Source organism: Alligator sinensis, unplaced genomic scaffold (genome assembly GCF_000455745.1).
Source record: "Alligator sinensis unplaced genomic scaffold, ASM45574v1 scaffold390_1, whole genome shotgun sequence".
NCBI classification, from domain to species: domain Eukaryota; kingdom Metazoa; phylum Chordata; order Crocodylia; family Alligatoridae; genus Alligator; species Alligator sinensis.
This window is the reverse complement of record NW_005842890.1, coordinates 298,102-313,282: the sequence shown is the minus strand read 5'-3', so window position 1 is coordinate 313,282 and position 15,181 is coordinate 298,102. Positions and strand designations below refer to the sequence as shown.

At 48.5% G+C, this 15,181-nt stretch overlaps 1 protein-coding gene across 5 annotated transcripts in view; it reads right to left on the bottom strand.

Moving 5' to 3' along the window:
• PTK7 (protein tyrosine kinase 7 (inactive)) overlaps positions 1–15,181 on the bottom strand; it is a 187,375-nt gene that overhangs the window by 53,010 nt on the left and 119,184 nt on the right. The gene's annotated exons all lie outside the window — the stretch shown is intronic.

Below are 15,181 nucleotides of genomic sequence, written 5' to 3'. Positions count from 1 at the left end.
GCCTCAGGGTCTACATATGCTCTGATGGGACAGGATGAGGGTGGAGGTACAGGGAAACAGGGAGCAGTATCTCTAAGATGAGCTCAAACAAGGTGAAAAAGATGGAGCCCCTGGCACAGAGAAAGCTGAAGGTGCTAGGTACAAATGCTACAAAGTGGGTGAGGAAATCCCATCCAAGCACATCAGGAGCTCCTCAAAGAGTTCAGGCACTGCTTTTTGCTGATACTGAGGCTTTGTCTATACTTCACAGCTCTGCCACACAGTTGTCAACTACAAACATAAACAGATCTCATCATTTGGCCAACACAGCATCAGCAAAACCATCCATGGAGATGCAACTCCTACTGGGGCGCTTTGAACTAAAGCTTGTTCAATGAACTTTAGTCCAAAGCGCCCTGCCGCCATTCTTCAGGGCAGGGGACGCTGATACGCATGACCCTCAGATGCTTTTAAATAAAAACGCTCGCTAATTAAAGCACCCCCCTGTGCCTCCTGGAGTACATGTAAAAATGCCCTAAGTGACAAAAAATGCAGAATTATGGTGAAGTAGCTCCAATGATGAACTCCTTTCACATATAATGTGCACTTTATTTCTAGGTGAAATTTACAGCTTTAACCTGGAGAAATATTTTAACAAAAAAGCAGGTACAGCTTCTTTTTTCTTAGTCCTATGCAGTTCTCTAACCCTGCATGAACTGTACCAGGAAGTCTATTCCTCCTATGCTCCCTGTGGGGCACGAAGAGGATCTAAGCAGCTTGGCATGCACTGACTTGCTTGTCAAGTTTAGCAATTTCATCTGTTATATTTCAAGAGCAGAAATTGTCTGTCTGTTACTGTCTCTGATCTTTCTGTTCCTGTATCCCCCTCCTCATCTACCCCACCCTTTCCAGTTGGTCTAATAAAAGATATCACATCTACTCAAAGAACCTTGCCTGCCTATGTCCTTAGACCAACACGGCTACAACCAAAACCCCATTCCCAAGACTTGCTCTCATGTGGAATGAGGCCAAATCTGCCTAAAATTAGAGAGTCAGTCAAACTGGAGGCAGATTTTGAGTATTTCACACATAAAATACAAAGTCACGCTGCAAAGTACTAGAAATAGTATATTCCTGCAATTTCTCCAACTGTGGAAAATGACTTCAGGAAGGACTTTCCTGCCTGTTTTACATTAGCAAGAACTATACCTAGCTCAGGAATAAGATAAGGGGTCCCAGTTTGAAGGAAAGAATAAAGAGATGGGAATAAATGGAAAACAGGTAAATTTGCAATGTGAACTTGGCAGAGATAGATCAAGCCAGATTAACCTGCTAGCTTCCTGTGAAAACAAATGATTTTCTAGTAAAAGGGAAATACAGTAGGGTTCTCCTTTCTAGACTGCAGGAAAACATTTTATGTAATACTACTTGAGAAATTATTAGTGAAGATGGGAAATGGCAAAGGGCTGTTTAACACTTTCATTAATTACACAAAAAATATGGTTGTGCTGATGATACAAAGTTAAAAGGTACTGTCAAGGATCACATAAAAAATCATACAGAAACAAGTGAATCCCCTTCAGGACTAGAATAATAAGAATGGGATAAAAATCAATAGTACAAAAAAATGCAAGGTCTTGCAGGTGGTGGACTAACAAATCGGAGCTCATTGATTCGAAACAAAAAAGGAGGACCTAAGCATATTACTAGTCGTGGGATAAGCAGGAGCCACCAATACAATATACTCATGAAAAACAATGAGTGCAACCTGAGAATTTATCAGCCAAGATTTTTCCAGTATTGACTGGGGTATTAGTACTGCTGGACAAGGCACTGGTAAGATCTCATCCTAAACAGTGAGAAGCACTGATTCAGACTGGAATGGGTATTACTAAGTGATGCTGCTACAACGATCACAGGAGCGGACAGAAAATTTTACAAGAACTTGGCTTGTTTATCGAAGTCAAACAATAGCTGAGAGGAGGGGAGGCTGCTGCCCATAAGTATGAGGGGGCAAATCTGAGAGAGGGAAGCAAGTCATTTAAGCTAAGGGTCAGTGTTGCCACAAGAACAAAAGACTGTAAAACTGCCCAGGAATAAATCTAAACAGGAAATTAGAAAAAGCTTCCTAACGATCAGAGTTGCAAAGGACAAAAACCCTAATGACATGGGTGGAACAGAATAGGATGTTACACCTAGGGAGGAAGAATCATCAACACTCCTATAGGCTGGGTGGTATCATTCCACTTAAGTAGCACAACTGTGGAAAGGGATCTCGGAGTCATAGTCAACTCCAAAATGAACACGAGTTGCCGATGCGATGAAGTAAAAGTAAAGCTAACCGCACTGTTTCTTGCATAAGTAAGTGCATCACAAACAGGTCTAGGGAAGGGATACTTCCCCTCTATGCAGCACTGGTCAGGCCACAGCTGGAGTACTGCATCCAGTTTTGGGCGCCGCACTTTAGGAGGGATGTAGATAACCTGGAAAGGGTTCAGAGGAGGGCCACCTGTCTTGTTAAAGGCCTACAGGAAAAACCCTACGAGGACCGATTGAGGGATCTGAATCCCTTCAGCCTCTGCAATAGAAGGCTGAGAGGTGATCTTGTAGCCATCTACAAACTCATGGGGCGGGGGGGGCAGCAGGAAATAGGGGTAACTAGAAACAATGGCCACAAACTGAAGGGTAGCAAATTTAGATTGGACATCAGGAAAAAATTCTTCACTGTGAGGATTGCCAAAACATAGAATACATTTCCAACAGAGGTGGTGGTATTTAAAGGGAGATTGGACAAAAACCTGGCTGGGGGTCATCTGAACCCAGAACTCTTTCCTGCTCAGGGCAGGGGGTCGGACTCAGTGATCTAATAGGTCCCTTCCGACCCTAAAATCTATTAAATCTATTTAAGACCAGATTCCATAAATACATGAGACAAATTACATGGTTCAGCTACCTGTGGTAGCAGGGTTTGGATTGCATGGCCCAGGTTGTCCCTTCCAGCCCTGCATTCTTACTGGAAGAGGGAAGCAGGAGAAAAAGCTAGAAAGCTGCACAAAGTGGGAGCAGAATGACTGAAGTCAGCTCACCAGCCCCATCTTTCAATAATATTTGGCTGGAATTCACTGCAGAACCCCACAGAGCGGGAACCAGCAGTCAGACAGTTCCTACTGCCACTGGGGCAGATCCAGTGGTACAGTTGCACCCCCTTGATTACTACTCTACCCAAACTTTAAACACAACTACAGCAGCACTTCAATTGAAGCAGCACTGCGAGTAAACTGGCTTCATGGTTTATTATCATCTCCCTGATTCCTGCTAATCTCTCTCCACTCTACAGGTGTTAAAGACCCTCTCTCCTTCTTAATGGTCTTGATGTTCCACTGTTCAAAATAACCTTTCTTCTGCAATGTAGCTGTTTGTTAGCCATTAGTGGTAATGTCTCTCTTCCATTTTGCAGCCCAGCAGGCTGCTTTTACTGCTAGCTACAAACCTTTACTCGGGTAGGGTAATATTTAACTCAGGTATAGAAATGTCTGACAGTGAGGTACTGGAGGCACTGTCACGATGCTGAAGGAGGCTACATTTTGTTTTATGAATCTGAAAGAGATGATTTAACTATAACAATTACAGGATTAATGACCATATTTTTCTGACTATTTTTGCCTAGTTCATTGTGTTTTTAAAAAATTAATATGTAATATAGCAAATTAATGCATAGTCCAATAGTTATATTTGTTTTTGCTTTGATCTTAAACTGAATAATACAGTGCTAGCCCCCTAGCATATTAGTAAAGCTTTTAGTTCCTCTTTAACTGGAGAAAAATATGTTGTGTCATGATGTGTCACACCATCTTTACCTCCTGATCTTTAAAATCCAAGATCCAGTCACCAGGACCTGTGCTGGTGGCCAAAACACACCAGAGAAACAACTTCCTCATTTCATAGTTGGGCTGCCACTAGAGGAACATCAGTTCCATAGCGGATCAGCAGCGATATAAGGAAAATTGACTGTATCGGCAATCTGTTTTCTTTGGCTGTTACAGCCGATAATACCACCAAAAAATGTCCCGTGCATGCGCACAGCCACAGCACACAGGTGGCCAGGAGCTCAGCCCAGCAGCTTGGAGAGCAGCCAGGTCCAGCTGGTAAGTCTGTTGTGAGGGAAGGGCCTGGGGGGACAAACTGAGGCCCCCACAGTGAGGGAGGGAGTAGAGCTGGGGCAGAGGCAAGTGTCACACAGACGGGGCAGAGCAGGGGACAGATTTGTGAGTGGCTCATCCAGGAGATGTCGGGAGGGCAGCTACCGCCACTGCATGCACCCCGGGAGGACATGGGGGTATGTGCCCCGATCTGCATGTGGGGCAAGGGCGGACTGCCACTGAGGGCTGGGGCAGGGGGCAGCCCTAGGCTCTTCCCAGTGGGGGAGCTGGGTCTGGCTGAGCTTGGAGCAGGCAGCAGTGGCACTGGAAAGGAGGTTTGGGGGGGTTATGGCGAATTTTGGGCTGGCTAGAGCACTGTCCTGTAGCCCCACTCCCAGCACTGCCACTGCACACCCTGAGGGCAGCCAGGCCCAGCCCCCAGCCAGGAAGAGCCCAGCACCGCCCCAGCCCTGGCCCTGGCCCCAGCCTGCAGCGGCAGCCCACCCTACCCCGTGCACACCTCCTGGGGGGGCCCCTGACATCTCCTGGACGAGCCCCTCACGGTTCTGTCTCCTGCTTTACCCTGGCTGTGCAGCGCCTGCCCCTGCCCCAGCTCCACTCCCTCCCTCACTGCAGGGACTTTGATCTGCCCCCTGCCATGCCTCTTCCCTCCTCCCCCCTCACAACAGACTTACCAGCCATACGCCACTCTCTATGCTGTCCAGCTGCATATCGAAATCAAATTGGTATTACCTGATAGGGCTCGTTAAAAATCAGCCATCAGTATCGGCCCCAAAATTCTCTATTGGTGCACCCCTATCTGCCACACTGAACCTCACCAGAATCTTTCAAACGAGCCTTATCTGAAGCTTCCTGGACAGGTTGATTTTGGCTTATGATGCAGCAAATGTGTTAGGGTTCTCTCACATATTTTTATATACGTAAAATGAGGGCACCTTGGACAGAGTGTCAGAACCAGCCAAGCAATCCAGACTTCTATGGTCTAATCTATTCTGTAAAGTTTTGCCAGCAGAACTCCAAATCCATTCTCAAGTCTTCTCTGAGATGATAGAACCCTCCTTTCTGCCAGTACAGTTATTCCACTGAATACAGTGTTACTCCAGGGGCATCTCACAAGATTTTTTACACTCCAGCCTGGGACTTGCTGGCGAAGTTGAAGAGCATGCAGGCAGAAGCTTTGCCTGCTACATCAGGAGACTGCAATTATTTCAGCTAGAGGGCCACTTAATGGGTTTTGGCAAGCTGTTGAGGGTCTCATGGGTAGCCCTGCCCCTTGACAGGTGCCCCGCCCCCTGGCTGCCATCTTGTGACCAGAAGTCCCTCCCCTTGCCCCCGGAAGTACTCCTTTTAGCAAGGGGTTTTGCCATCTTTGAATCAGAAAAATACCAAATTATATTCTAAAAAGTGAACATCTACAACATTCATTAATTTGGTTTAAAAAAATATTTTGTCCTGATTTACATGTGTTTGTGTAATATACATAGAGGTGATTGCATAATACCTTAACATGAAATATACTGTGGGGTGTGGGTGGCATGGGAGGTGGGTACTGGTTTGTGGGGGGCTGTGTGGGGTGAGGGTGGCGAGGGTGTGTGGGTGTCTGCGTGTATGGCCATGCAAGGGGAGGTGTGGGTACATGTCCCTCCCTCCCTTTACACACACATGCGCACACACACACACTCCTGCTGCTGGCCCTGGAGTACGAGCACAAGCCACAGGCTCCTGCAGTCTGGCAATGTAGCCAGGAGCCATGTGGTGCTGGAGTGGCTGGCAGCAGGCAGGAAAGCAGGGAAATGGTAGCTACAGGCAGGGGGGAACGGCAGTGACCGGGTGCTCAGGAGCGCAACAATAGCTGGGCAGGAGCACAGGGCCTGCACTGGTGTCCCAGGTCCAGCACTGGTGGGGCCCAGAGAGGGGTGAGGGTCCAGCACCAGCTGTGCTGGAGGGGGGCCAGGGTTCCCATGCTCCTGCCACCCTACTCTGGGCCCCAACAGCCCAGCACTCCCGCATGCCCGCTCGCTGCCACTGCCCCCTCCCCCCCCAACCTGTAGCTGCCATTTCCCTGCTTTCCTGCCCACTCCAGCACCACATGGCTCCTGGCTGCATCGCCACAACCACAGGACTCATCAGGAGCCAGCCCAGCCCTAAAGACTGGGGTGATCACCCATGGTCCTCCCCGCACCCCCCTCACCCCTTCCATTCTTATCTGAGTTTCCCTCTCCAGCAGAGGGAGGCAGGAACAGCCCCACAGGTCCCAGGCCAGAAGCCTCTGCTTGGGGATGGAGCAGGGTCAGGCAGGGTGGGGCTTGCTGCTGGGGCAGGCAGCCAGGAGCAGATAAATATTAATTTTCTAATTTTTTTAGAGGCCCTGCAAGCTGAGTAGAATGGCCTGCCAGGCTGGATGTGGCCCATGAGCCATATTTTGCCCACCCCTATGCTAGATGGACAATGACTGTGAAAGATACAAAGCCAAGTGAAAACATGGTCTCTGAAAGTGTCACTGTGTATTCTCAGGAGAACTTAAAAGTCAAAGTGACTTCTCCTTTCTGGGACAGAAGGAACAGTGGTGGAAAAAACCTCTTGCACATCTGCCTCACTGGAACCACAAGGAGTCCAAAACCAGGGCTCAGCCATCTTGATCTCCTCTGCTTGATGACAGAGTCCTGGTTTTCTTCACAATGCATTAGAAAGCAAAACAAAAGCACCCAGCATTCTTGATCCACTGTACTCTGCCTTGGCAGAGTGGCATTACTCTCTCCACATTCATACAGTGGAAAGTTCTGCTCAAACCCAAGACAGCCCAGTTTGCAGGAAACACCACCATTAGTAAGGCTGACTTTAACCAGAAATAGTAACAGAGCATTACAGAGTAAAAACAGACCTCCCACCCCACCCCTAACACACTCACTTGTGCCCAGATCACAGAAGCCTCCCTCCTGACCTTACAACACCCAAATCTCATCCAACCACTTAACCACTGCAATGTTTTAACCTTAAGAACACTACAGAATTTGTTTCTAAATGGGGGTTGTCTACCAGACTTTTACCACTAAGCATGGCAGAGAGCTGCTAGCACAAAAGCAGCCTGGTTAGATGTGGGCTGACAGGGCTGCTGCTTCCATGGAGAGGACAACTGGAAGTTCTGAACAGAGAAGCTTACCACTAAACAAGGGACTCTTGTGCAGTGGGGAATCAGGCCTCTCCAATAAGATACGGGGCAGAAAACTCAGGATCAACTGATTGCAAGAAACACTAACCTCTGCTCAGAGCCTACGCCCAGGACCTGTTCTGTGAAGCAGTACAGAAGTCAGGACATTTCATATACTGCTGCACTCCACGGTACAAGGAAGTCCAGTCCACCTGCTGGGGGCAGCTACTGGATCCTCGTTGGGAAGTGCTTTAGGAAAGCTGGAGACTACTAAAAGCTTCACATAGTCAACATAAATCAGCTTCTTCACCTGCTACATCTGCAGGAAGAAATGACCTCAACACCTGGCCTAAGGAGCTCTCCTATGAATCCCAGAGCTCAGAGAGACCAAGCTGCCTGACCTCAGGTACTGCCAGACAGGATTATTTGTCCATTTTCCCTCAACTCCCCATTACCTTAGAAAAATCTGTAAGAAAGCAAACTGAAGGCAAACAGGAGCTCAGTGGTGCTGCATGGAAGAGGCTAGCACAGGCTGAAGGACACAGCCTCTCTCAGGGCATTTATACACATACATTTGTCTGCTCTGACACACCGGAAATCAGCATGTCAAAGCAGACTCAATTAATTGTGTATCATACGCATTTGTATAAATGGTGAAATGCACATTAGTGCTGAGAAAATGGAGGCGGCATGCTTTTGAACTAAAACACCTCAAAGATGTTTTCGTTCAAAAGCACACCACCGCATTTTCTCAGTGCTGACGTGCATTTTGCTGTTTATACAAATGCATGCGTTGCAGAACCAGGTGCTTTTCAAAGTGCCTGGCACTGTGGTGCAAACATGCACAAATGCCATCACTGCCTAGCAATAGGGAAAAACTGAATCCCAGCAGACTACAGCGCAGCATCATAAACATTCTGCCAAACACTGTATGGCTGTACAGGCTTTAGGTCCTCTATGGGAACCTGAAGCTTCTGTTAAGATCTGTACTTTGGATCTCAAAAAGCAACAATTAGCTGCCATGTATTAGCCATAATTTTGCTGTAACTATCATGTGGTAACCACAGTAACTAAACCCTATGCCAAGAATGCACATGAACCCATACCCAAATCTTAGTTTTTGGGGGGGCTGCAACCAAGAACAGCCCTTCTTTGTACTTTAGGTGACAGCAGTGCATGTCCACAGGCAGTTTTCATTGTCACATCTTCCAGGCTCACAATAAAGTACAGTTTATCCATCAATTCACAGCAGCTGTCATTTAAACAATGCAAGTAGTCTAAATATCTCAAGGCTACCCAGCAAACTGAAACACGTGACTTAATATTAATCTACATATATAAGTTTAAAAAAGCACCATTGAAGAGCAGTGCACACAGAGTATCATGTTTGACACTGCATTCAAAATGACTAAACAAAGGGAAATGAGAAGTTAATAACACCACAACATGCATGTAGCTACATTAAAATTCATATTGCTAATTAGTAGTGCAATAGCACCTAGATGTCAGAATGGAAGCACGTACAAACAAGTAACAGAAAGACAGCTTTGTCCTGGAGTTGGTCCAGGGCATGTGCCATGTACAGACTGGGTCCCAGAGCAGGCACTGTGTGCAGCTCATGCCTCAGAGTGCTCAGAGCAGGCACCTAGGACCTTGGATCCGGTATGGAACGGGTGGCAGAAGGGGAGAGGTAGGTGCAAGGGCCTGATCCAACCTGCAAGCCCATCCCTATGCCATTCATCCAGCCTGTGAACTGGTCATGTGGCACTCATCTGGCCACCCCCTGGCCTATGACAAATCTTAAGGCAGATGAAATACAAATAGGAGTGGAGAGGAACAAGAAACAAAACTCTAACAGTCTGCACAAGTCTTCCATTAGCTAGGCGCACACACAATTCCTGATGACTTCAAAAGGAAGCTTCATTGTAGCCTGCTAATGTAGCCGTGTAGACATGTATTTTTTTAATCATGCTTGTATGGTATGGAACTAAGGGCGCAGACAGAAGTGACATTTGTTTTGCAATTGGACCCTTGAAATTGCTCTAAAGCTGTGCCCAAACAGAAGAGCACAGCTGCAGACTGCTCCAATGGCACGACAAATTAACCCTCCTGCTCGGCCTGCTGTCTCAGGATGGGAGGGGGAGAAGGCAAAGGAGGGAGGTCCCTTATGTGGTTTTCTCAGGCCCTTAGACTGGGGTGGCGGGTAGACTGGAGCCTCTCACTCAGGATGGGGGGCTCCTGCCCTCCCCTGCCTTCTCCCCCCTCCCATCCAGAGACAGCAACTGAGCTCCATGGGGGCGGAACCAGGGGAAGAAATGCATGGAAAAGCAAGGGAAGATGCTCTCTCCCTGGATCGGCTCAATCCTCCACCCTCCCAACCCGTAGGTGGGATTGGGAGGATCAACAAAAACCAACTATAATCTTATTGAACACAGCCACACTCTGCTACTGCTACAGCAGGTATCTATCTTTTTTGTACCAGGACCCATTTGTAAACATTGATGGCTAGTCCCGTCCCGACCCAGTAAATAAAATAGTTTAAGCAGAAAACATCCCCCTGGCCCAGCTTGGTGCCCCTCCTCACTCCTGACCCACTGGCCCCAACCCCCTAGTGTGTAGAACAGGGGCGTGGGTGTGTGGAACAGGAGGGGGTATAGGGCGTGGGGGACACATGCCCCACCAGATTTGTGTACCCACAGTGGGCATGGGGCTGCAGCCTGACCAGACCAGCATAGGCAGGAGCCACCTCTGTGGCCCAGCAGGTGGGTCCCAGCACAGGAGGGTGGAGTGGGGTAGCAAGATTCCTTGTGCCTGAGGCTGCTCTCCTATGCTGAGCAGCCCCAGCAGCAGCATGTGGGGCTTCCCTCCTGTGCTGGGCAAGTGCAGGTGCTGTATGTGAGTGGCAGGGAGCACCAGTGATATAGACAGAGGTTGTGCCCCTCACTGCGATGTGCAGCACTGGCCAGAGCTGTCTCTCACCATGTGCCTGCACCCTGAGCGCCCCTATGCAAACACAAATCATGACAAAAATATTTTTTGTAATAAAATTAAAATGTTATAGTAGGTGTTTGACTTCTAGTGTATGATTTAGTTTTTTATGGTTCTAAGATGGCAACCCCCACTCCCAAAAGGAGTATTTCTGGGGGTCAAGTGGAGGGACTTCTGCTGGCAAAGGTCAGGGATTAGGGGTGGGACTTCTGGTCACAGGATGGCGACAAGGGGCAGGGCAATTGTCAAGGGGCAGGACTATCCATGTGGCCCTTGACAGCTCATCAAACCTTGTTAAGCAGCCCTCCACCCAAAATAATTGCCTGCTCCTGCTCCAGAGGGTCTTAAGTGACTATGACAACTCCAATCAAAATAGAAGACATGATATGAGACTCTTAATAGGGGAACTGCATTTGCTAATGTTATGCTGGAGGCTGGCTGAATCTCACTGAAGCTGAGGGGTGCACTAGCTGCCCAGGCAGGCTAAATGTTCTACTGAACAAAGAGAATCACATGTATTTTCTTTAGCAATAGCTTAAGTATGGGAGCCAGCACCCCAAAACATGTCTAAATGCAAATGCAGGATTTGGGCATACAGAACTTACATAACTTTGTGGCAGAATTTTCCCATACAAAACTCTGTCATGCAGACTCAGCCTAAGAAAACCAGGAGAGAGTACTTCCAGCAGAATGTTGGAAAGACATTTGGGGACTTGAACAAAGAAACTGCCTCCTGTTGTTTTATTCTTACTGCATCCAGGGAAATAGGCCCTCAGGTGCATTTTTTGTTAGATAAACAGGATCATACCAAAGAAATAAAAGCCTATCATCTGGTTCTCCTCCTAATGGAAACATAAAAACATGGGCCTGGAAGGGGAATTTTGTATCATCAAGTCCACTCCTCTGTTACTGCAAGAAATACATTATACAGTCCCATAGTACCCTAATTTTGGCTAAATGCTTGAAGTAGGAAGGGAAAAGACTAGCTCATTTGTGCTTTGAATGGTTTCTTTCATATTCAGAGATAGTGTGACACAATTACCACTTGAAACTTTCCCAAGGAAGTTTTTTTTTCTCGTGATTTCATGGATAATCGTATCAGCTGTGTTCCTGTGGATGCTAAACTGTGGCTGATAAAAGATAAGGTGTGGGTAAGGACAGCACCAGAGATGACCCGAGCAGGTGCAGGGCTCAGGGCAAATCAGCCTGTGCGGGGCCCCGCCCCGGACGCGAGGAAGGTGGCAGCAGATTCAGTCATGGGGGGGAGTGGCCGGACACGAAGCTGGTGGCAGCGCAGAGTCACCGCAGCCACTCTGCCTGGTTCCACGGGGCCCCCTAAAGCGCAGGGCCCAAGGTAAATGCCCCAATTCGTACCCCCTAAGGACGGCCCTGGACAGCACCATTCACAGAGAAATTAATGCCTTAGAGAAGTGGTGCTCAACCTTTTTCCCCCTTTGTGTCAGATGAATAGTGCTCAGCCTGTCTGTGAGCCGGATCCTGCCAGAGGACCTGATCCTGGCATTCAGCGCAGTAAGACAAGGCCTGATCTGGCTATGTGTGTGGGGGGGTGAGGTCTAGGGAGTTGCCCAGCCCCAATCTGGCCATGTGCCAGAGGCAGGGGGTAGGGGAAGTAGGCATGGCCTGACCCCAACCCAGTCATGTGGGTCTTGGAAATTTAGCAGCAGGAGAAGGATGGAAGTATTACTTGCCACTGCTCCCCTCCCACCAAAGTTCCCAACACATGGGGAGCCCCCACAGGCTAAATACCGTGGCTCTGTGGGCCAGAGGTTGAACACCCCTGCTTTAGAGCTCCTGGGACTTGCCTACACAGTGTTTTAGGAAAGACACTAAACCTTGATAAGTAGATAAGTTTTGTTAGCTTTTCTCACCATGTAGAGACACTAACAGTATCAATTTATGTCCTTAGTCTGACACGGCTTGCTTCTGCCCCACAAACCCTCTTCTAAGGATTCCAGAATATAATGTTGTATAAAGCAGTACTTGGGCCTCCAGTCACAGCTATCTCCTTAGGTTGCAGTCTCCTCAGATCTTGAGCTGTGACTCTTCTAATGCAGTCACACATCATTAGGGAATTCTGAAGGGTAATGCCGGCACTGCAAAGGTGACTGTCGGTGTTGGCCTGCCTTTGAGTTCACCTTTAGTATCTAGAGTCAAGGGGATACAGAGCCCTTGTGAATGAATTCTGACCCCTCTGGCCACTACAGATTCAAAGGCAGGTTGCCAGCCTCTTGAGATTCCAACCAGTCATTACATCCTTCCTGAATACCTTTGCAGGTTTTTTTCCTGGCATGCAGTCTTCGTTGTGTACAACAGCAGGCTAGGTACACAGGTGCACACACACCCTCTGCCCCAGGACTGTGCACTTTGCAGCCTTTCTGGATGAAAAAACCTAGTCTAGAGTTGCATCCCTTGTGCTTCCATTTCCCATTCATCACATTTAGGCCAGGCCCCACCACACCAGATCAGGCCCACTGGCAAGATATGGCAAAGCCCGTGTGGCCCACAGTACCAAAAGGTTGGGCACCATTTGCTTCAAACCAAGGATTCATAGGCACTGTGGAGGGAAACTAAGAATCTTACTCTGAAAGGAGTCTCTTGGTTTGGCCTTAGACCCAAGATTGAGACCTTTGATGCAGCACTGAATACCCACTGCCTAAGGTCCACACCAACCCTCATCAGCCTCAACAATGTCAGTCGATATGGATGCTGACAAAGTCAATACCTAACAAGTCCCCTCAGAATTCATGGTCAGGAGCAGACATAGAAAGTCCCTGACCTTGTCTCTGGTGATCAGTCCACAGTCAAACCCCATCACCTACCAAGTTCCAGAAGGAACAAGAAGGGTTCTGGGCCCGAGAGCCCCCAAGGGTGAGAGCTGAGGAACAGATGCACTAACTGCAGTGCCAGTGAATGCCTCAAAGAGCATGTGTCCCACAGGATTTACCATGGACCTCAAAGAGGCTCAAAGCAAGACACTGGCTGGTCTAAATGAGGATTCTGCAGGGCTGTCCTAAGCAGGCTTCATTTCAAATTAGTTCATTTTTTTATATTCTTCTTCATATCAGTGAAAATACCTTTAGCAACAAGAAGGTTGAGAATTCATTCCATTTTTAAACCACTGTATACAGAAGAGAGAGAATCAGCTCTTATTGAGCAAGCTTTGCTCCATGAACTGAGTTTTTTGTCAGGCCTGGGACAGGTGGCTTGTATCTGTGGATTCAAAAGGTTAAATATAGTGGTTCTCCTGAGTTGTAAACAGAGTTGCAAACACAAGACCTTGGTATTAGCTTTATTTTACTGGTCTTTACCCTCACCCAGGAGGCAGTGACTTGCTGGAATTGCTGGGAGAAGAATTTTAAACAGATGAAGAACTGTAAACTGAATAGATTACCATTCTGCAAAGGACAAGAAGCATAGCCTGATTATTATACACACTGCTTCACTGAGCCTCAGATGGTACATACCCATGTTCCAGTCACTTAGCAGCCAATGTCAAATGTGACTCCTCCTTGAGCTCTCTTGGTTGAGAGAAGTGTGCAAATAAGACTCCATCAGCTTTAGCTTTGGCCCCCATCTGTTTGACTTACAGAAGAACTCTCAGCAACTTTTGCTTTTAATATGTTTATTAAGAAAATAAATAGTACTTCCCAATATGTGGTAGTTGCTGTCCTGACAGCAACAATGGAATAGAATAAGGATTTCAGAGCGGGCGTGTCTACATGAGACACCTAAACGCGCAGTAGCTTAGCTTACTGCGCAGTAAGTGCACACATCTACATGTGCGTGCACTTACTGCATAGTAAAAATCCTTAATTATGAGTAAATTTGCTACCTGCAGATGCAGGTAGCAGATTTATGCAGGATTAGTTACTGCACAATAATGAACGTGTAGACATGACCCAGGAGCAGGTTTGCTCCCAGGTCTGCCCTGCCACTAGGGGGCTGGCCTCAGGCTAGCTGCAGGGTTCCAGGCTAGAAGCCTCTCCTGCCCCAGGGCTGGGCTGCCTCTATGGCAGTCCTTGCCTCAGGCTTTAAAAGCCTACAGCAGGGGTGGGCAAAATACAGCCTGCGGGCCATTCTATCCAGCCCACAGGGCCCCTAAATATTAATTTTCTAAATTTTTTATCTGCCTTTGGGTGCCTGTCAAAGATGACAGGAGCCAGTGGCAGTAAGACCCAGGGTGAGCTGGAGGCAGGACTAAGCCACAGCAGCAAGGCTGGCCTGACCCCTGCCCCCACCCTCACCCACACCCACACCCAGCAGGAAGCCTGTGTCTAGCAAAGGCTTCTGGCCTGGGACCCTGGGGCTGTTCCTGCCTCCCAGCACCAGAGGAAAATTCAGATAAGAAGCGGGGGGGGGGAAGGGAAGGACTGCAGCACTTGCCCCAGTCCTCAGGGCCAGGCCAGGCTGGCTCCTGCAGTCCTGGCAATGCAGTCAGGAACTACGTGGTGCCAGAGTGGCTGGCGGGCAGCGGGAAAGCAGGGAAATGGCTGCAGAAGATGGAGGGGAGTGGGGAAATGGCTGTGGAAGGTAGGGGGAAAGGGTTGTGAGTGAACACGTGAAGCACAGCAACAACTGGGCAGGAGCGCGGGGGCCACACTCCTGCACCAGGGCCAGCACCAGCAGGGGCCCAGGGAGGGGTGGCAGGAGCACAGGGCCCAAGCTGGCAGGGGCTCTATGGAGTCAGGCTGGCTCCCCACTCTCCCTGCTGGTGCAGCCCAGCCTGGCTCCATAGAGCCCTTGTTGGCCCACACCCCACCCTGGATATAAGCTAGTGCTGGCCCCAGTACACTGTTGCATGCCCCATGATCCTGCCCAGCTGTCACTGCTCTCTGCGTACTCACTCAATGCTACACCCCCACCCCCTGACACAGACAATTCCCTG